Source organism: Somniosus microcephalus, chromosome 8, assembly GCF_052327205.1.
Source record: "Somniosus microcephalus isolate GS21.2 chromosome 8, FLI_Smic_1.0, whole genome shotgun sequence".
Lineage (NCBI taxonomy): Eukaryota > Metazoa > Chordata > Chondrichthyes > Squaliformes > Somniosidae > Somniosus > Somniosus microcephalus.
This window is the reverse complement of record NC_140994.1, coordinates 187,380,944-187,403,602: the sequence shown is the minus strand read 5'-3', so window position 1 is coordinate 187,403,602 and position 22,659 is coordinate 187,380,944.

Here is a 22,659-nt window from a genome sequence, read left to right as displayed (position 1 = left end):
TGCTACAGGCTTCAAACACAACAGCATCACCTGTTACCAGGTATGTTAGTAACACTAACAGCATGAAGCTAAAGGCCAAGCACCTCAAGTTCACACTGTTGTGATGGAAAACTGCATTTGTAATAAACCCCTATTTAATGTGGATTTGGATTCTGTGATAACTGGCTGCGAGACAGAACAATCACAAGAGGTATTGGCCATCCTTCCCCTTCTTGCCAGCCCTGAAAATACTCATAAACTAAACAGGATGGAACTCGAAGCTAGCGGGAACATGGATATTGGATTTGGATGCAAATTTCTTTACAAGTTAAGTGGAGCAATAGCCTTAAAGGAATTCTTACTTTCTTTCAATCCTATGATATATAAATGCAAGTTGTTGTTGTTGTTCTGAGAACAGTGATTGTGAAGTGAAGACTTTAGCCACTACTCTGTTGGAACTATGCTTAAATATATATGAACAATACTTAATGATACCATGGAACGAGCCACAAAACTGATATGAATTCTATGGGTCTCAAGCCTAACTAAAGCCCATATTACACTATAGGATTGAAAGTCCTGCCCTATTTTCCAGGCATGCAGGCGCCAATTGGCACAGAGGGAGCAGGCAATTGAGAGCAGAGGCTCTGTGCCACTTTCTTTCTTGGCAGCAATTCCATGCTCTGCTATTATTAGTGAGCTGAAGTGCTTGTACCCATTTCCTGCATGAGCTCATTAAGGCTGCAGATTTAATATAAAAATATGTCAATAAACACCAAGCACAGTTCGCTGGGCCCTGGTCCGGGAGGGGGCTGTTTGGGGCGGAGTCTCCATCTACCCCAAACATGGCCCATCACATTGGAGGGAATTCCCATTCTGGGACATTCTTTGGTCCCTACCTCTCGAACCTGGATGCTGGGATGAACCAGTCTACTCAGGAAAAGAATGCTGGGGATCTAGGCCGAGGTCCTTATCTGTATCCACCTGCCCAAACAAAATGCCTATACCAATTTGATTTTGGATCTCTTGGGCAGATAGATAAACCTTTTGTTAGCTAACACTGCTTTTCCCACTCCCCCTACTCTGGTGGGCACCCAAGATATGCTCATAGTGGTTGGGGGGCCTGCCACTTGCGTGTCAATGGGGCGACCTCCACTTAACCCCAGATATTCTGGTGGAATGGAAGATAATAGTTCCCATTCCACTGCACTTCCACTGGAGGAGCGAGCCCACACATTTTCAGGGCCAGTAATCATCTGCAAATGTGAATTGCAATGGAACCAAACACAATTATTTCAAATATCTAAAGTGCAGTAAGAGTTCCACCACTTTCTTAGTATAACTAGACAGGGAGGAGATCAATGCCACAAATATTCAACTCATGATAACCCACTCATGGGTTTATAGTCAGGCTGCTCATTGAATATTTATTATATTCAATCTCTTGCTTCCACATTTTATTTATTATATTAAAGTATGAAATTCTACATTAGTCAGAAGAGTCATTAGAAATGAAAAATATATGTTCTGCAAGGACAAAGGTAATCTTTATTTGACTGCAGATACATTTACAGTAAGGTCTTGTTAAATTACAAAGTATTCTGCATAAATAAGCAATATTTATAAATAAAATAATAAATATTATATACTTATATGTTGCATTTTTAAAGAGAAAAACCTTTGAATGCTGAAATTCTGAAATAAAGACATAAAATTCTCTTAAACTAGATCTGTCAGCATCTGAAAAGAGAAAGGACAACAACAACAACTTGCATTTATATAGCGCCTGTAAAATGTCCCAAAGTGCTTCACAGGAGCGTTATGAAACAAAATTTTGACGCCGAGCAAGATAAGGAGATGTTGAATCAAATCTGCTTGGAATAATAATGATGTGTTAATAATGCACTCTGTTATTAATGCACAAATTAGCCAGGGATGAAGAGATACACCGTGAGTTGCAAGTCTCCAGATCGTGCTGGTCGATTTACGTCGCTCAGTCGTTTGCTTCACACAAAATGTATCTCGCCTTTAGCCTCCCTGGTATTTTAAAGAACTTGCTGGATTTGCACATTAATTGCCCATTAAACACCCATTAAACACGCCACAGAAAGTTAATGCTCATAATTAATAGTGTAAGCACCCATTTAACAATGTGATGATTGCTAATGTGTTGTCAATCAATCTCTCTGGCCCAGAAAGGGAACAATTTAAACTGCTGAGTCTCATTCCTACATGTAGTAGTGTTAGGGATTTTAAAAAGTCAAATTTCAATTTTTTTTCTTACTTTTCCTCTCTGTTTCTTTTCCCTCTCTTATCCAATCTTGTTTTCCCTCTCTTTCTTTCTCTGATTTGATTCTCATTCACTCACTCTAATTCAACCCATTCTCGATCGTCACTTTGTTTCTCTCTCAATCCATAAATCTCATTAGTCAAGGAGATAGACTGTTGGTTGGTTCTGTCATTCATTAAAGTCCCAGATGCCACATTGTACTTGCCATACTATTATAAGCTCCTACTTCCAGTAAGTTACTTAAGGCTAAAGGGATCAAGGGGTATGGGGAGAAAGCAGGGACAGGGTACTGAATTTGGATGATCAGCCATGATCGAATTGAATGGCGGAGCAGGCTCGAAGGGCCGAATGGCCTACTCCTGCTACTATCTTCTATGTTTCTATGTTTCTATGTTTACGCTGCAAAATGTTTTCGAACTGAAGGGTGCAAGAAAAAGTCTAACGGCATACGTCAATGAGATGTCACGCTTCAGCAAGCTTTGGTCCATTAGGACAAGTGACCCAAAGCTTGGTCAAAGAGTTAGATTTTAAGGCGCGTCTCAAAAGAGGGGAGAGAGGTAGAGAGGTGGAGAGGTTTAGGGAAGGAGTTTGATCATTTCGGGCCTACACAGCTGAAAGCACAGCCGCCAATAATGGAGCGATGAAAATCAAGGACGCGTAAGTGGCCAGAATTGGAGGAGTGCAGAGATCTCGGAAGTTTGTAGGGCTGCAAGAAATTACAGAGATTGGGAGGGGTGAGGCCATGGAGTGATTTGAAAACAAGGATGAGAATTTTAAAATTGAGGTGTTGCCAGAGCAGGGGCCAATGTAGGTCAGCGAGCACAGGGGTGGTGAGTGAACGGGATTGGTGTGAGTTAGGATACGGGCAGCAGAGTTTTGGATGCGTTCAAGTCTATGGAGGGTGGAAGGTGGGAGACCGGCCTGGGGAGCATTGAAATAGTCGTGTCTAGAGGTAACAAAGGCATGGATGAAGGTTTCAGTACCAGATGAGCTGATGCGGAGATGGGCGATATTATGGACGTGGAAGAATGCGGGCTTCTTAAAGTTTAAGTTTTGGGTTTAGATTCTTCGGGGCTAATTTTAACTGCCTTTGTCTGGCATAAATGTGGTGATAGAATCCTGAAAATGGCATTGGGCCATTTACCACCTCATTTACACTGGCGCTCCAGCCATTGCCATCTTGTGTAGGACCCTGAGAAAGGTGGTCAGACTGCTGTTACATGCAGGAAGCCACACTTAATATGCAAGTGGAGGTTCTATGACGTGCATAGGACCCTGATTGCAATTTTGAATCAAAAATGGGCAGAGCATGTGCGGCCAACACTCCGCCCACTGATAGAAACATAGAAACATAGAAGATAGGAGCAGGAGTAGGCCATTCGGCCCTTCGAACCTGCTCCGCCATTCAGTGAGATCATGGCTGATCATCCAAATTCAGTACCCTGTCCCTGCCTTCTCCTCATATCCCTTGATCCCTTTAGCCTTAAGAAATATATCCAACTCTTTCTTGAATATATTTAATGAACTGGCCTCCACCGCCCTCTGTGGCAGAGAATTCCACAGGTTCACCACTCTCTGGGTGAAGAAATTCCTCCTCATTTCAGTCCGAAATGGCTTACCCCTTATCCTTAGACTATGACTCCTGGTTCTAGACTCCCCGGCCATCAGAAACATCCTTCCTGCATCTCGTCTGTCCAGGCCTGACAGAATTTTATAGGTTTCGATGAGATCCCTTCTCAATCTTCTAAACTCCAGTGAGTATAAGCCCAATCGACACAATCTCTCCTCATACATCATTCCTGCCATCCCAGGTATCAGCCTGGTGAATCTTCACTGCACTCCCTCCATGGCAAGAACGTCCTTCCTCAGGTAAGGCGACCAAAACTGCACACAATACTCAAGGTGTGGTCTCACCAAGGCCCTGTACAACTGTAGCAAGACATCCTTGTTCCTGTACTCGAACCCTCTTGCTACGAAGGCCAACATACCATTTGCCTTCTTAACCGCCTGCTGCACCTGCATGCTTACCTTCAGCGACTGGTGCACAAGAACACCCAGGTCTCTTTGCACATCCACTTCTCCCACTCTATTGCCATTCAAATAATAATCTGCCTTCCTGTTTTTGCCACCAAAGTGGATAACCTCACATTTATCCACATTATAGTGCATTTGCCATGTTTCTGCCCAATCACCTAAACTGCCCAAATCGTACTGGAGTTTCACGACATCCTCCTCACAGCTTACCCTCCCACCCAGCTTTGTGTCGTCTGCAAATTTGGAGATATTACATCCAATTCCCTCGTCCAGATCATTAATATATATTGTGAACAGCTGGGGTCCTAGGACCGATCCTTGTGGTACCCCACTAGTCACTGCCTGCCACTCGGAAAACAACCCGTTTATTCCAACTCTTTGCTTTCTGTCCGCCAACCAGTTCTCTATCCAAGTCAATACCTTGCCCCCAATCCCATGTGCCTTAATCTTGCACGCTAATCTCTTATGTGGGACCTTATCGAAAGCCTTCTGAAAGTCCAAATACACCACATCCACTGGTTCTCCCTTATCTGTTTTACCAGTTACATCCTCAAAAAATTCCAGTAGATTAGTCAAGCACGATTTACCTTTTGTAAATCCATGTTGACTTTGTCCGATCCTGTCACTGCTTTCCAAGTGCTCTGCTATTACATCTTTTATAATAGACTCTCGCATTTTCCCCACTATCGATGTCAGGCTCACCAGTCTATAATTACCCGATTTTTCTCTACCACCTTTTTTGAATAGTGCGGTAACATTAGCTACCCTCCAATCCATGGGTAGAGTTCCAGAGTCTATTGAGTTCTGGAAGATGACCAGCAATGCATCTACTATTTCTAGGGCCACTTCCTTAAGTACCCTGGGATGTAGATTATCAGGCCCTGGGGATTTATCGGCCTTCAGTCCCATCAATTTTCCAAACACCATTTCCCTACAAATACTGATTTCTTTCAGTTCCACCCTTTCATCAGACCCTATGTTCCCCGGCATCTCTGGGAGGTTATTTGTGTCCTCCTTTGTGAAGACAGAACCAAAGTATGAATTTAGTTGGCCTGCCATTTCTTTGTTTCCCATTATAAATTCCCCTGATTCTGACTGCAAGGGACCTACGCTTGACTTCACCAACCTTTTTCTCTTCACATATCTATAAAAGCTTTTACAGTCAGTTTTTATGTTCCCTGATAGCTTACTCTCATATTCTATTTTCCCCCTCTTAATTAATCCCTTTGTCTTCTTTTGCTGAATCCTAAACTGCTCCCAATCCTCAAGTTTGCTGCTTTTTCTGGCCAATTTATATGTCCTCTCCTTGGATCTTATGCTATTCCTAATTTCCCTTGTTAGCCACGGTTGAGTCACCTTTTTTGTTTTATTTTTATGCCAAACTGGGATGAACAACCTCTGTAGTTCATCCATTCGGTCTTTGAATGTTTGCCACCTATCCACCGTCAACCGTTTGAGTGCCATTCCCCAATCAATCCTACCCAACTCGCTCCTCAGACCATCATAGTTTTGTTTATTTAAATTGAGGACCCTAGTCTCTGAGTCAACTACTTTATTCTCCATCTTAATGAAGAATTCAATCATATTATGATCGCTCCGACCCAAGGGGCCTCGTACAACAAGTTTGCTAATTAATCCTTTCTCGTTACATAATACCCAGTCTAAGATGGCCTGATCTCTGGTTGGTTCCTCGACATATTGGTCCAGGAAACCATCCTGTAAACACTCCAGGAATTCCTCCTCCACAGTATTGTTACTAATTTGGTTAGCCCAATCTATATGTAGATTAAAGTCACCCATGATGACTGCTGTGCCCTTATTGCACCTTTCTTTAATTTCCCTTTCAATGCCATCCCCAACCTCTGCCTTACTGTTTGGAGGTCTATATACCACTCCCACTAATGTTTTTTTCCCCTTAGTATTTCTCAATTCTACCCATACAGATTCCACATCATCAGAGCTGATATCCTTCATTACAATTGTATTAATCCCTTCTTTAACCAGTAATGCTACCCCACCTCCCTTTCCTTTTTGCCTATCTTTCCTGAATATCAAATACCCCTGGATGTTGAGTTCCCAGTCTTGGCCATCCTTGAGCCACGTCTCCGTAATCCCAACCAAATCATATTCGTTTACCTCTATTTGCGCAGCCAATTCATCCACCTTATTACAAATGCTCCTCACATTAAGACACAAAGCCTTCAGGCCTGTTTTTTTAATGCTCTTAGACCTATTAAAATTATTATTTACTGTGGCCATGTTTGATTTAAACCGTTGATTTCTCTGACTGCCACTTTTGTTTTTCTCCTTCCTATCTTTTGCTTTTATCCCTGTTTCCCTTTCCTCTGCCTCCCTGCTCAGGTTCCCAACCCCCTGCCATTTTAGTTTAAACCCCCCTGCTCAACATATTGGTGTTGAGCGGCCTAGTCAGTGGTCCTTAAAGGGACCGCTCGAGGGCACTCAAAAACGGTCCAAGGAAATATTTAACTTTTATTTTTGTGGGGCCAAGAAGAGCAGGAACCCTCCACCTGACACCACAAAAATATTCTGGCCCACTACCGGACCACTTATACCCCTCCCGGGAATGCTTACCCCCTCCTCAAAGGTTCCAACTGTTGGCCAGCTCTACATAGGAGCCAGCTGGTGTGTGACCCTCCCGAGAGAGTGAGCTGCTTTGGAGTGTACAGCTTACAGTTCCATCCAAATGACACTCGGGCATCATGGCGTTACAATGGGCAGCCAATGGGCCCTCACCTCCTGCCAATTGCCCACCTATTGAGTGCCCAAACTGAAAAGTGACCCCTTTTTCAGAAATGGAGACTGGAAGAAAAGCAAGCCCCTTTATTTCAGATATTACGGCCGCGATTTTGCCGGCACTCAGGGGGCAGGTTTGGAGGCGGGTCAGGTGGTAAAGTTGCAAAAAATGATGGCGGGATTGGAACCTGCCATCAACCCACCTCCGTGCAACTTTGCCAAAGGCGGGCTCTCGGACCCCCGTTCGGTCCCGCCACCAAGCGGCGGGATAGGCACTTAACGCAGCTAACTGCTTGTGAACTGCGTGGATAATGCCATTTTGACAGCCGTTTTAAATTTTACCACTTTTTCTGCATGTTCCACGTCGTTCCCAAACCACGCCAGCTGATTGTGTTGGGTTCACAAGTGGCTGCCTTCTTGACAGCTGCAGCTCCAGCATAAAAACGGAGCTCTCAACAAGGATCAGTTGCAGGTGGCAGAACTTTGTTTTTTCAGGTCTTGGAAAACTTTTTGTAGGTCTACTGATCTTGGAAGTGGTGAAGCTGAGATCCATCTCCACTGTCACCTCCTGGGAAAACCCTCTCCCCACATTGAGCGCTTCTTCAACAGAGATATCTACCAGCAGCATGGGAACCATTTATTTCCTTTCATCCTGGTCCTCAGATTCGGAGGACAAGCAGCCGCGGCAGCAGTAGAACCAGGAACAACAGCAGCACCAACAGCAGGAGTGCCAACCTCCTGATAACCCACCTGATGATGCACAGGGCAGAGGGCGTCAGTGCAGGGATGCACGTCGCCGCAAGAGATACCACCAACACAGGGTTTACAGGCCGAGGATGACCTTCCTCAACATGACTGAGCATCAGTGCCAAAGGAGGCTGAGACTTTCGCAAGAAGTAGTCGGTGACATCTGCGCAATGCTGCACCAACACCTGGAGCCCAGAGGAACGGGTGGACACCCCTTACCAGTGGCTGTCAAAGTCACCACTAGTCTCAATTGTTTTGCTTCAAGGTCCTTCCAGGGCTCATCAGCAGACATCAGGGACATCTCCCAGTCGGCCGCACACACTTGCATCACGCAGGTTACTGATGCCCTCTTTGCCAAGGCACACAATTACATCCACTTCTCGACGGATCAAGCAAGTCTAACCGCGCGTGTTGTTGGCTTTGCAAATATGGCAGGCTTGCCAAGGGTGCAAGGCATCGTAGACTGCACACATGTGGCCCTTAGGGCACCCCATCACAACCCAGCTGTATTTGTCAACAGCAAGGGCTTCCACTCCCTCAACGTGCAGCTGGTGTGTAACTACAGGAAGGACATTTTGCATGTTTGCGCGAAGTACCCTGGCAGTTGCCATGACTTGTTCATCCTACGGTAGTCTACTGTGCCTCCGCTCTTCAATCTGCCAACCCAACTTTCCAGGTGGCTAATTGGAGAGAAGGGCTATCCCCTGAAGACGTGACTGATGAAGCAGTTGAGGAGGCCATTGAATGAAGCTGAACAGAAGTACAATGCCAGCCACATTTTGACCAGACCAATCTTCGAGCAAACCATCGTCTTGCTGAAGATGCGATTCAGATGCCTTGACAGATCAGGTGGAGCCCTACTGTACTCAGCAGCCAGGGTCTCCAGAATCATCATGGTGTGCTGCGCACTGCACAACATTGCACAACTTCGTGGCTTGCAGCTGCCTGAGGAACAAGTGGCTCAGAGCATAGCCTCCTCAGATGTGGAGGAGGAAGATCTTGCGGAGGCGGATGCGCCAGTTCCAGCAGCACGCGAGCACATTGCTGCCCAAGATGCAAAGGATGCACTAATCATTGCCAGATTCACTTAAGTAGATGAATGAAACAAATGTGGCTGGCACCTTCTTAACACACCATCCACAATGTACAAGAACCTGTGGGTTCGTATCACTCTCACCACCATCATTACAAATGCAAGTCGCCCTGAGCCCTCCATGTGGAACATCCATTTCCAAGATCACATAGGCCAGAACTTCAACTGTTTGCCATCACTTCTGTTTAATCCATTCACAAAAGGATGACAATGTCAAAAATTATACACAACAGAACAGAACAGAAAACCCAAGTGACTACCCTTGTGACTAATTGTGCTTTATCTTCCTCTTACGCATGCTTCTACGTCGTGCTTCCCCTGTGGCTTCAGCAGATGTGAAGGCACCTTACTCACTTTCATGCTGCTCCAGCTTCGACACCTTTGGCGGGCATTCTCTGGGTTTGCGAGCCTGGGAAGGTTCGGCAACAGTCTACTCCTCCTGCGTCTGTGCAGGGGCTGAGACGCCCATCTCAGTTGGGTGAGGTCTCTGGTGGGGCTCTGACCGAGGGCTACTCAGTGGCATGGGAGTGTGAGCGCTTGGAGAGGAGCCCCCACTTCCTTGTTGCCTGCCACCAACAACCCTCTCATGGGTCAGCCCCACTTCAGTGCTAGCAAGTGGCTTGACAGCACCTTGCTGCACATCAGGGGGGCCATGAGGATCTGTATCTCCACTGGCAGTCCTACTCAAAAAGACTTCCATGAAGCTCTGGTTTCTCTGCTCAATAGCTGCCCATCGCTCCTCCAGAGATGTCAATCTATTCTGAACATTCACCATGTTTTCCAGACTCTGGCGACTTATTTCCTCCATGGCCATAGCCATCCTCTCCTCTACCATAGCCAACCTTTCCAGCGAGGTAGCCATCCTTACCACGGAGGTAGCCATAATTTCCACGGAGGTTGCCATCCTTTCCGTGGTGGTGCGTTCATGCGCCATTGCCTCCACAAAGGTACTGCTCATGTTAGAATTGGACTCCTCCATCCTCTCCACACTCACAGTAACCCTGGAAACAAACCTGCCAGAGACTCCTGCAGTTGTTCCTGGAGTTCCAGCACCGCTCTCTTTCTGGATGGACCCGGAGGCACAGGGTCCACATGCAGCTGAGCAGAGCTGGGAGTGCCCTGCGCCCTCTGACGAGGACTTTCCACTGCTGTCACTGACTCCACCATCTGCTGATGCTCACTTGTGAGCTGTGATACAGCAGGTGACAACACTACTCTATCTCCCGAAGGTCCCACCGAGGTGTGTGTCTCTGCACTGGTGCTGGATGTACTTAATTCTGCTGATGCTGCACCCTCGGAGGTTGCAGGTTCCTCTGAGGAGTGTTCTGGCTCCTCTTCTTCCTCCTGGACAGTGGGGAGGGGGGCTGTTGATGGTCCTATGGGGGAGTAAAGGCATAAGTTAGACATGTGAAACTAACATAGCATGCACATGAAATTGTGCAGATCATCATAAGTCCATCTGTATGAGTATCAGATGCCATATCAGTCACTCATGCAATGTAAATGAGAGAGATGCAAATCTATTGTCAGCAGCTTGCTCTGATGCGCCCGTCTGTCCGTCCCCCACTTCCAGCTCCTCATCGGCTTCAATTATCTCTAGGGCCGTCTCCTCAGTGCTGTTGAGCTGGGCTATTGAGGGTGGTCCTCCTCCTGTCTTAGCCTTTTCCCCCTTATTGTGGACTCCCTTTTCCTGCAATGAGGGACACAAGTTGAGTTTGAGTGAGAATGATGGAGTGAGTGTAGAGAATCCATAGCATAGATGCTTAGAAGGAGACAAAGATGGAGTGAGGTGCCAATACCAAGGGTCCTCCCTGTGCATTGTTAGTTGTTGTTATAGCATCACAGTGATAGCAAGTGTGAGGACAGCACAGTCAAATAGTGAAATGATTGTGTACATAGAGAGAGGGATGTTTAAGGGCGGAAGAGATGTAAGGGTAAAGTGGGATGTGGAGGAGTAGGTTGACAATGTAGAGTGCTGGTGATGAGAGGAGATGGGGAGCAGATTGAGGGTAATGGTGATGTTATACTCACTTTCCCGGAGCAGACCAGGTCATTGAACCATTTTCGGCACTGCACCCAGGTTCGACTGCACATCGATGTCGAGCAGACCGCCTGTGCAATTTGCAGCCACGCAGCTTTGGTCTGCTGTTGTGGCTTCTTCCTCCCAGAGGATGGGAAGAGTACTTCCTTTTAACCTCTGACTCCCTCCACAAGAGCATGGAGGGAGTCAGAAAATCGTGGTGAGGCCTTGGCCCTTGAGGTTGCCACGTCAGCAGTAGTCAGCAGAGTAGTCAATCCAGAAGCAAAAAATGAGAAAATGAACCAAAGTTGCATGAGCCCCATAAATGCAGCTGGCTTACAGACGTCAACAGAGACGAGTTCCAGACCCAAAACAGTAATTGGCCAGGGAAGCGCACACGCCGGGACTCAATGCCCAATTAGGGCAAAATCGCAAATTGTTACCGGCTGAACGCGGAGGCTGGACCTGGACCCACCGACCACCTGACCCGCACCCACCGACCACCTGACCCGCACCCACCCCACCACCAATGATAAAATTAATTGCGGCCTACCTATCTGCCGTGAAATAGTCCAGTAACAATAAACCTAAAAGATTTTGCATTTTTTTTGTTGTATTTGTAAATAAAACTCCTGGCTAAGTGATTGTATAAATATGAGATTTAAAAGGTAAGAAAGTTAAAAGAATGGATAAATAACTAATTCTTGGACTTCTATTTGCAGAACAAAGTTATACGCCACAGATGACACGTTAATGTTAAAGATCAGTCACAGAGTTGGCAAACATTCCTATGTTGGCCTCTTCAGTGATGGTGTGTAGCGACATGCTGGCCCCCGGCAGCCTCTGCACTGCACACTACTGAACAAACCACTGTCAAGGATTCAGCCAGAAGAAAGAAAAGCAAATGTGTTTTGGCTGCCTTAACTGTCCTGTCCCCTGCAGCAAAATGAAACCAGGCAAAATGCAGCGCACTCGACTAAATGGTGGCTCTGCAGTGTTTGTTCTCTCTTGTGATCCTTGGCAAAATTCCCAAAATATCAATATTTAAATTATGATATTTGCATTTAATGATGGATGCCAATTTGTGCATTTCAAAGAAATGCTGTTGAATATTTTTCTTAATTACCTGCGTAGGGACTAATTTAGCAGTTCTTTTCATTCTAACCAATATGCATTGCAATTTTCAGAATAGTAACCCTTCAAGAACCAGGAATTACAGAATTTATGCTAATTCAATGGAGTTTCTGTTTAATCCACAGAAGAGTTAATAAACTGTACGTTTTAATAAGCGATCGTTCTATGTATTGAAAAATTGTATTTCTTCAGCTAGAAAACTTCTGTCCTTTGCTTTTTAATATTAAATGATATTATTGTGGGCTGCAGTCAGACACAGCTGTATCAAGCAATGATGTCTCATGAATTTTAACCTACTGGTTATTGGGAGCACAGAAAGACCAAGATGCAAACAAAATATGGTGGAGCGCATAGGTTTGGGTGCAAATTGGAGGTTAAATCCGGCAAAAATGTGAGCGCATCAGGAAGCCGGCATCAACCTGCCGACTTCCACATTTAACTCTAGCGCATTAGGCTGGTTGCACACAACCCCCTCGGGACAGTTGGGTTACCAATTGACATAAGGTAATCCGCTCAATTGGAGCCATATTTCAACACCGTTTTCAGTTACCTACTACACCTTGGAGGCTTTCTGAATCACATCTGGTTGGGTGGCATTTTGGCTGCCTTAGATTGGACCTCGGACGAGGAGCAATATGACCAGTAGCAGCAGCAACCGACTGTTGAAAGAGCTGCAGCTGGACATCAGAGAGGGGATCTGTGGAAGCGCAGCTTGCGGGAGGCACTACCTGTGATACAGGAACTGACAGAGACAGTTTCCTTGACATGTCTGAATAGCAGTGCTTCAGGAGTTTCAGGTTGTCTCGACAGGTGGTGGCAGTAATCTGCAGCCTCCTGGAAGAAGACCAGCTCCCTGCTGGACCTGGTGGCCACGTGTTACCAGTGGCTGTCAAAGTCACCACCGTCCTCAACTTTTTTGCCTCTGGATCCTTCCAGGGCTCTGCCAAAGACATTTGCAGGATATCGCAATCAGCGGCACACAAATGAATAAAACAGGTGACTGATGGGTTGTTTGCCAGGGCTGGCAATTATGTGAACTCCACCTGCGATGATGCCAGTCAGAATGAGTGGACGCTCAGATTTGCATCTATGGCTGGCTTCCCACAGCTGCAGGGCATCATCAACTGCACACACGTGGTAATCCGTGCACCGCCAGATCACCCAGGAGTATTAGAGAATAGCAAGGGCTTCCACTCCATCAATGTGCAGCCGGTGTGCAATCACTGAAAGATACTTCTGTAGGTGCGTGCAAGATTCCTGGGGAGCTGCCATGATGCTTTCATTCTGCGGCAGTCCAAACTCCCCAACCTCTTTGGAGTTGAAAGCAGACTTAAGGGATGACTGCTAAGAGACAAGGGATAACCACTTCAAATTTGGCTGATAACGCCTGTCAGAAACCCAACCAATGAAGCCTATCGCTGCAATAAATGTCATATGTGTGATCAAACAAACCATCAGCATGCTGAAGATACGCTTCAGGTGCCTAGACAGATCTGGAGGCGCCCTTCAGTATGCACCAGCCAGGATGTCCACAATGGTTGTGGTGTGCTGCGCTCTGCACAACATTGACCAGCAACAAGGTTTGGACCTGCAGGAGGAACAAGGCACAGAGTGTCTGCGGATAATTCCGAGGAGGAGGAGGTGGAGGAAGATGAGGAGGAGGAAGGTGATGAGAGCAATGCAGCACCATCTGATCACGTTGCTACCCGGAATGTTAGGGATGCCCTTATTAATGCAAGGTTCACTTAGGTTGCACCAATGGACTGATATCAGAACCACACGCAACAGCCACTCTTCCCGCTCCCTCCAATGTTGCTGACACAAAGCAGTCCTGCAACCAATTAACCACCCCTTGCACATACCACCTCCTCCATCGGTCCCCGTCAATTCATGTCTTCCCATTCATCATCAAGCAAGTTAAAGGCAACTTGCCACCCAGCAATCGAAAATGGGCAAGACAGAAAAGTAGTGCATACTTATAAAATTTATGTGATTCTACTAAAGGACTTCACAACATAATGGGCCAGAAATTAGGTTCGGGGGCTTGCCGCACGTGCAAGCCCCCGATGTGCACTTACCCGGTGCGCCGACAGCTGAAGCCTGGACCTGCTTGGAATTCCTGTCACTGGCCCGGTTCAGCTGTCGGCGCGCTGTGCTTGCCTGATCCAGCGGCGTAGTTAGTTCGATGTGCTGGCTGGGATCAGGTGAGCACTGGGCAGCCAATCAGGGGAGGGAAAACTTCATTCATGAGTTTGATGGTAAGAACTGTCAAATTCATGAAAACTACGGGCGCCCAAAACACTACTTAAACTTTAAATAAAATTTTTAAAAACATCCCACTAATTAAATGAACTATAAATAACTTTAAAAAAATATTTTAAACAATTATTCAAATTTTTTTGAAAAATCGGGTCTAAAAATACACTTACCTTCCTGTAAAGTCCTTAAAAACAATAAAGCTGTGGAAAAAATGTTATAATTTTAAATAATAGACCACTTACCTTAAAGAATCAAGTCCTTACGTCTCCTTTTTACATTTCTAAAAAGTTGAGGCCCTTACACACGGGCAAACCTGTAAGAAAGAAGGAAGTTCAACGCGTGCGCGCAGAGTCCTGTGCGCACGCGTTGGATCTCTGAACCCCTTGGAGGAAATGCCGGTTTCCCGCGCATGCGCTGTGCATGCTCAAATCCGGCACTTCCAACGGGCCCACGCGTGAGTACCCCATCCGTGCTCACGCGTTGGGACCGGAATTACTGGGCCAATATTTTCTCATTTACCCATGTGCTTACCCTTGTGCAACTACAAAGCCTTACTCTTCCTTTTCCTATTGCTCCAACGTGGTGCAAACCTGTGGCTTCAGCAGAGGTAGATGTAGAGGCAGGCTGCGCAGATCTTTGCACTGAATGTTGAGATGCACTTGGTCTATGTCCTCTGGGTTTTGAAGGCCATGAGAGCCCCGCCAAAGACTCGGCAATTGGGACACAAGGCAGCATGTCAGGCAATGACTGGTGGGAGGGGGGCGTGTGGGGGCACAACGGGTGGGAAGTGGAAGCACTTTGAGTGTTGTCCCCACTTCCATATCCCCTTTCACCATCATCTTTCTCATGGACCAGCTGTATTTCACTGTTACCACTGTGCTGGAGGGCACTTTGGTGCAGATCAGTGGGGTAGAAACATAGAAACATAGAAGGTAGGAGCAGGAGTAGGCCATTTGGCCCCTCGAGCCTGCTCCACCATTCAATGCGATCATGGCTGATCATCCAAATTCAGTACCCGGTCCCTGCTTTCTCCCCATACCCCTTGATCCCTTTAGTCTTAAGAAATATATCCAACTCCTTCTTGAATATACTTAATGTATTGGCCTCTACTGCCTTCTGTGGTAGAGAATTCCACAGGTTCACCACTCTCTGGGTGAAGAAATTCCTCCTCATTTCTGTCCTAAATGGCCTACCCCTTATCCTTAGACTGTGACCCCTGGTTCTGGACTCCGCGACCATTGGGAACATCCTTCCTGCATCTAGTCTGTCCAGTCCTGTTAGAATTTTATAAGTTTCAATGAGATCCCCTCTCATTCTTCTAAACTCCAGTGAGTACAAGCCCAATCGACCCAATCTCTCCTCATACATCATTCCTGCCATCCCAGGTATCAGCCTGGTGAATCTTCGCTGAACTCCTTCCATGGCAAGAACATCCTTCCTCAGATAAGGTGACCAAAACTGCACACAATACTCAAGATGTGGTCTCACCAAGGCCCTGTATAACTGCAGCAAGACATCCTTGTTCCTGTACTCAAACCCTCTCGCTACGAAGGCCAACATGCCATTTGCCTTCTTAACCACCTGCTCCATCTGCATGCTTACCTTCAGCAACTGGTGCACAAGGACACCCAGGTCTCGTTGCACTTCCCCTTCTCCCAATCTATTGCCATTCAGATAATAATCTACCTTCCTGTTTTTGCCACCAAAGTGGATAGCCTCGCATTTATCCACATTATATTGCATCTGCCATGCTTTTGCCCAATCACCCAGCCTGTCCAAATCATCCTGGAGTTTCTCGGCATCCTCCTCACAGCACACACGCCCACCCAGCTTTGTGTCGTCTCCAAATTTGGAGATATTACATCTAGTTCCCTTGTCTAGTTCATTAATATATATTGTGAATAGCTGGGGCCCAAGGACCGATCCCTGCGGTACCCCACTAGTCACTGCCTGCCACTCGGAAAAAGACCCGTTTATTCCAACTCTTTGCTTTCTGTCTGCCAACCAGTTCTCTATCCAAGTCAATACCTTGCCCCCAGTCCCATGTGCCTTAACTTTACATGCTAATCTCTTATGCGGGACCTTATCGAAAGCCTTCTGAAAGTCCAAATACACCACATCCACTGGTTCTCCCTTATCTATTTTACCAGTTACATCCTCAAAAAATTCCAGTAGATTAGTCAAGCACGATTTATCTTTTGTAAATCCATGTTGACTTTGTCCGATCCTGTCACTGTTTTCCAAGTGCTCTGCTATTACATCTTTTATAATGGACTCTAGCATTTTCCCCACTACCGATGTCAGGCTTACCGGTCTGTAATTCCCCATTTTCTCTCTACCATCTTTTTTGAATAGTGGGGTAACATTAGCTACCCTCTAATCCATGGGTACTGTTCCAGAGTCTATCGAATTTTGGAAGATGACCCGCAATGCATCTACTATTTCTAGGGCCACTTCCTTAAGTACCCTTTGATGTAGATTATCAGGCCCTGGGGATTTATCAGCCCTCAATCCCATCAATTTCCCTAACACCATTTCCCTACAAATACTGTAGTAAGGCCAAGGCTAAGGTATCTGTCATCCGGCAGACACGTTGGCATCCAGAGTCTGCATCACCATGGTCAAGGCGTGCGTGGAACAATTTGATTGGAGCATTTCATGTTCCACAGAGTTGGCCACTCTATCCATGGAAAAACATATAATCACAGTGCCCTGCGACATCAACCCATTCATCCTTGAGGCAGATTCCTCCATTCTCTCTGCAATCATGGTCAGTGTGCTTGGAAGGCCTGTCACTACATCACACATTCTCTGCTGCTCCTCAATGATTATCCTTTTCATTGATGGTCCCCGAGGCACAGCATTTTGTCCAGCTGAGCAGAGCTTGGAGAGGGCTGTACCCTCTGACACAGACTCTCCACAGCTGTCTCTGCCAACACCATTTGCTCTTGCTCACTTATAAAGTGTGAATCACCAGGTGAAAACCCAATTATCTGTTTGCATGGTCCCACCGAAGTGCGAGTATCTGAGCTGATGCATAGTCTGCTTGATTCCTGTGACATTGCACCCTCAGAAGGAATAAGCTTCTCTGAGCATTCGTCATCCTGGAGGTCCGTGGACTCCTGCTGCATGCATGAAGGACCTGGCCGAGAGAAAAGGTATGAATTAGTACTGTCAAGCTAAGTATGTTGCAACTTATCATTATGAAGATGATCATATTTCATGCGCTGTTGAAATCAAGTCAACATGATTGAGCGTTGTATGACATATTAGTCACTGATATTTAATTGTGCCACCAGGTGGCTGGGAGGTCCCCATCTCCCGATCTCCAATGGCCAGGGATGCCGAAATGCCACTTATCTCCATCACTTCCTCCTTTGCAGTTGTTAGCTGGGAAATCTGTGGAGGACCACTTCTGGTTCTCTCCCTCTCCCTTGTGTTCCATGCTCTCTTCCGCTGCAATGGGAGAAAGAACAGATCTATGAGTATGTGTAATGGCACGTGTTCACCTGATGGATGCAGTGCATTTGGTGAGGATGACTATCAGGGAGAAGCATAAAATTGCATAAAGATGAGGGTGGCAGTGTTGGATTGGTAGATCGAGACATGAGTAAGTGCATAGAAAGAGAAGGATGGATGCACTTGCAAGATAAGTGGGTGTGATGAGTGATGTGATGGAGCAGGCTTGATAAGGCAAAGTGAGGGGGGAGGGATGCACACAGCAGGATGTAGGTGAGTGTGCAATGGCACACACCTTTCCTAACCTGGTTCGGTCATTAAACCGCATCCTCCACTGAATCCAGGAGCGGGGCACAATGCTCCTGCTGCTGACCTCCTGGGCAACCTCCAGCCATGCCTTCTTTGTGGAAGCAGCAGGTTTCTTTCTCCCATTGCTGGGGAAGAGAATATTTCCCCGGCTGCTCACAGCCCCCAGCAGCACGTCAAGTGATGTGCCATTGAAGTGTGGTGCGACCTTTGAGCATTCTGAATCCAGTGTCACTCTTTGTCTTCTCGAGCTTCCAACTCCAAACTCCTCCAAATTCCATCTTTGGATCAGCTCTTTAAATACTGGAGTTGAGGTTGTGTCATGCGGGTCCTCATCACACCCGTAGCTGCCCAATCATCACCAAACACGGAAGTATAATGATAATGAGCTGGCTCTGTGAAAATACCACTGACAGACGCATTGCACTTACTTCCGGGTTTTCTATGCTATATCGGATCCCACCCCATCCCACCAGCCCCCGCGCCCCCCACCCCCCCACCCCTCTGCTCCCAACGCATCTCCGAGTTAATATCAGGGCCAACAGCTCTGGTTCAGCAAGTGAAGCTAGCTTGGCATTTGAAATTGTGCATACAATCAAGTTTCACTCAATAATACTGGGAGAGAGTGTTACTGCCAAGAGTAATAGTGCATTAAGTTTCACTGTTGGTGTGTTGTGTGGAATGTTTGGATTGATGCAGCTGTTGCACTCGATTGCAAGCAGATCTTATGGGGGACATTTTAACCTAAGCCGTCCCTTGGGAAACTGATGGGTTTGGGAGCATTGCTGGATTTACACCCCACTCGACTTGACTCTCCATTAAAGTCAATGGGGAGTAATATTGGGCAGAGTGTCCACCTGATCCCCTGAGTTATCTGCCCAACAAGTTAGGTTTAAATTATCCCCAATGGTTCTGCATATACACAGCAGCCTCTTAGCAACTCTTGTAGTGTTGTTGTAGTCATGATCTTGTCGAGGCCTGGCTGCCCAATCCATCTGTCTGCTGTGATAGTGAATGGCCTCTGCCGTAGGTTACCTCGCCAAGCTCACTTACCTGTATAGCTTTAAACCTAGTCCAAAAATAAGAGTGGAGAGCCCTGAAGCATCCGATCATCAGTGTGCTGACCCGGCATCTATTTGCAAGGTTTGCCTCATTTGCATAGTGTGGGTGAGCTCCAGGCATCAGGAACACACTCACCCATTAGTAGGCAGGAAATCATGTTCCCTGCAGCAGTTTAAAAGGCCATTGGGGTTTCTAGTTGCAAAGAATTATCACAGAAGCAATCACATTGGAAGGCCTGGGCAACCCCTGGTCACCTCCGAAGGTACATCTAGTAGGCAGGTGCCAAAGCAACAGCTTACGTGGCACTTCTGTCCACTGGTAACATTTGAAAAGTTGTCATCACGGCACCTTTGTGATGTATGTTCCTGTTTTACTATAAGCCCCAGAAGAAGAACAGTTAGGGACCAAGGGGTGAAGAGGAACCTTGCATGTCACAGCACATGCCATTCTTCACTCTAACTCTACAAAACACCACCTCAGGTACATTCAACTGGGTGGATTTTAAGGATGAGATTGAGGAATTTGCACTAATTCATTTCCAGGGCATGTGAGCAGCGACAGGTGGTGGTGACAGAGGAGCAGGAACCTGTTATTCTGAAGCCCAGTCCCTCCAAAGACTGTTCTTATTATGGTGTTTGTTAATGTATCTGCAGGGGACAACAATAGTCAACACTAGTTAAGGCACAATGTAGGTGAAGGCCTATTTCTTGAGGACATTTTGAAGATGAGGGAAGAACTGTTAATGCAATATGCAGCGGGGATAATGAGGAGAAAGTGTCATCAATAATATCCTATTGAACAACTATAGCTATTGGAAAAGGTAGTTCTGTAGCTTGAGTCTTCTGCTCCTCCATGTTATCGACATTGTCTCTTTGCTGCTGTTTATTACTTTCCTTCTATGGAGGCTCATTGCACTGCAAAGTTGCACAGCATGCAGCAGACTACAATGATGAGGAAGATTCTAGCCAGGTAGAATTGTGGTACAATGCTTCATCTATCTAGGCATCTAGATCTCATCTTCAACATGCCTACGGTGTGTTTGATAATGATTCCGGTAGATGAATGGACCTCATTATACCTTGGCTCGCAAGTTTGCTGACTGCTGTAGCGGTATCATGAATCAGGGCTGCAGACAGTAGCCTTGGTCTCTGAGGAGGCGACCTCTCATCTTTCACCTTTCTTTCAGAGTCAAATAACGGGGTGGGTGCGGGGGATGGTTGATTGTTGTAAAATGAAGGCATCATGATTACTGCTGGGAATGTATAATCTTGTACAGGTGATCACAGACAAGCTATACACACATGAATGAATAGGCTTCAAAAGAAACTCCCCCACCACCAAAAAAATTCTAAATTAAAGATCAGTTGAAAATGATAGAGCAAATTTACAGACTGTCCCATTAAATCCATTTCTTTTCAAAGGCACAGCTGAGCAGCTCTGGGCGCCCTCACTTTATATGGGCAAAGTTAAGATTGAGGGCACTTCTGGCATAAAGGTCTGGAAATTCTGCCTCGTCCAACTGACATCGCCTCTGCCTGATTAACATTTTCAAATGTAGTTCCCTCCTATTGCTGCTGGGAACTTCCTGCAATGGGCATTTGCCCCACTGGGACGGCACATCATACACATTGTGGGTGGAGATCTGCTCTGCCCATTTATGGGCTACAACTCATCTAAAAATTGGCAATGGGTTTGTATGCAGCCTCCTAAATAGGTTATAATTCATCACTGAGCATATATAGGGACGGATGTTGACTTCAGTGAAAACTAGAGCTAAGTTTTCTTGATGATTCCTACTTTTCTACCAGCTTTTCCTGCTATCTTTACCAATTGCTTAGCTCAGTGTAGATCGGATGCGATTTCGAAAAGCTGAAGGCTTGCTTGCATTGCTTAGAAATTAGATATGGGCAATGTAGTGTATGTACCCGTCTACCTTTAAGAGAACTATTGTATGTAACCGTCCACCTTTAAGAGAACTACTTTAGGTGTTGCACTACTTTGTTGGCTTCTGTATACTGTAATACCGATGGTGACCACACCGGTATATAAGTGCTGTGTCAGGATTTATTTGGCAGATTCGCCCTGACCTTCGAATAGTAAAGTCCTGTTTTAAGTTACTCTGGTAGTCTGTGTATTAATTAACTAAACAACCCACAGACTTTACAGTGGCGACGAGTCCGATCGTACCCTGCGGCAACAATACTTCCGAAGCAGTTAACGAGCGTCGAGAAGAGGCAACCGCCCTCGTCGTTCTGCTGGGAGAAAACTCGAGGCTGCAGAACTAGAAAGGAAGAAGAAGTTAGAGACAAAGACTTCCATCAGCAACAGGCACTGACTGTCCCTTCTGCCACGGTGAGGAGTGAGCCGATCAGCACGAGAAGCAAGCCGGCCACGGTGACTGTGAGTAAGGGAAAAGTAAAAAGAATAACCGAAGGATAAGGGCGGTGCACTCGACCACAGTCGAGGAAGAGTCGCGTCAGTACCTCACCATCAACACACACAGAGGCTTGTATCGTTATAATAGACTGGTTTTTGGGATAGCTTCGGCTCCAGCAATTTGGCAGAGGGCCATGGAGCAGGTATTACAAGGAATTCCAAGCACGCAGTGTTACTTAGACGATATCCTGATTACGGGAGAAGACGAGGAAGAACACCTCACAAATTTGAAACTGGTGCTCACTAGGTTGAAGGAATATGGCCTTCGAGTTAATCGCAAGAAATGTGAGTTCTTCCAAAAATGGATCTCGTACTGCGGTCATGTCATTGACCGAGAGGGGCTGCACAAGTCACCTGACAAGATAGAAGCTGTCGTGAAGGCCCCCGCTCCGGAAAACGTATCACAGTTAAGATCATTCTTGGGGTTGATTAATTATTATCGCAAGTTTCTGCCGAATCTATCCACGGTGCTGCATCCGCTGAATGCTCTGTTGCGGAAAGAAGTACCATGGAAGTGGAGTGAGGAATGTAAAAAGGCCTTTCGCAGAAGCAAGGCGTTGATTACCTCTGATGAAGTGTTGGCTCATTTCAACCCAACGTTACCTCTTCGTCTAGCTTGTGATGCTTCCCCCTATGGAATTGGAGCAGTACTTTCACACAAATTACCAAATGGCTCGGAAAGGCCAGTGGCATTCGCGTCCCGATCATTGACCTCCGCGGAGCGAAATTATGCTCAAATAGATAGGGAGGCCCTCAGCCTTGTGTGGGGCGTAAAGAAATTCAATCATTACCTGCAGGGCAAGAAGTTCACATTACTGACAGACCACCAGCCGTTGGTGTCCATACTCAACCCTAACAAGGCCGTTTCCACCATGACAGCGCAAAGGTTACAGAGGTGGTCCGTGTTACTTGGGGCACACCAATATGACATCGAATACAAAAGGTCCAAACAGCATGGAAATGCTGATGGGTTATCGCGCTTGCCATTGCCGATAGTAGAAGAAGCGACTACAGTGGACCCGATAGAGATGTTCCACTCATCCATAGTGGAATGTCTACCAGTAACAAATTCGATGATCGAAAACG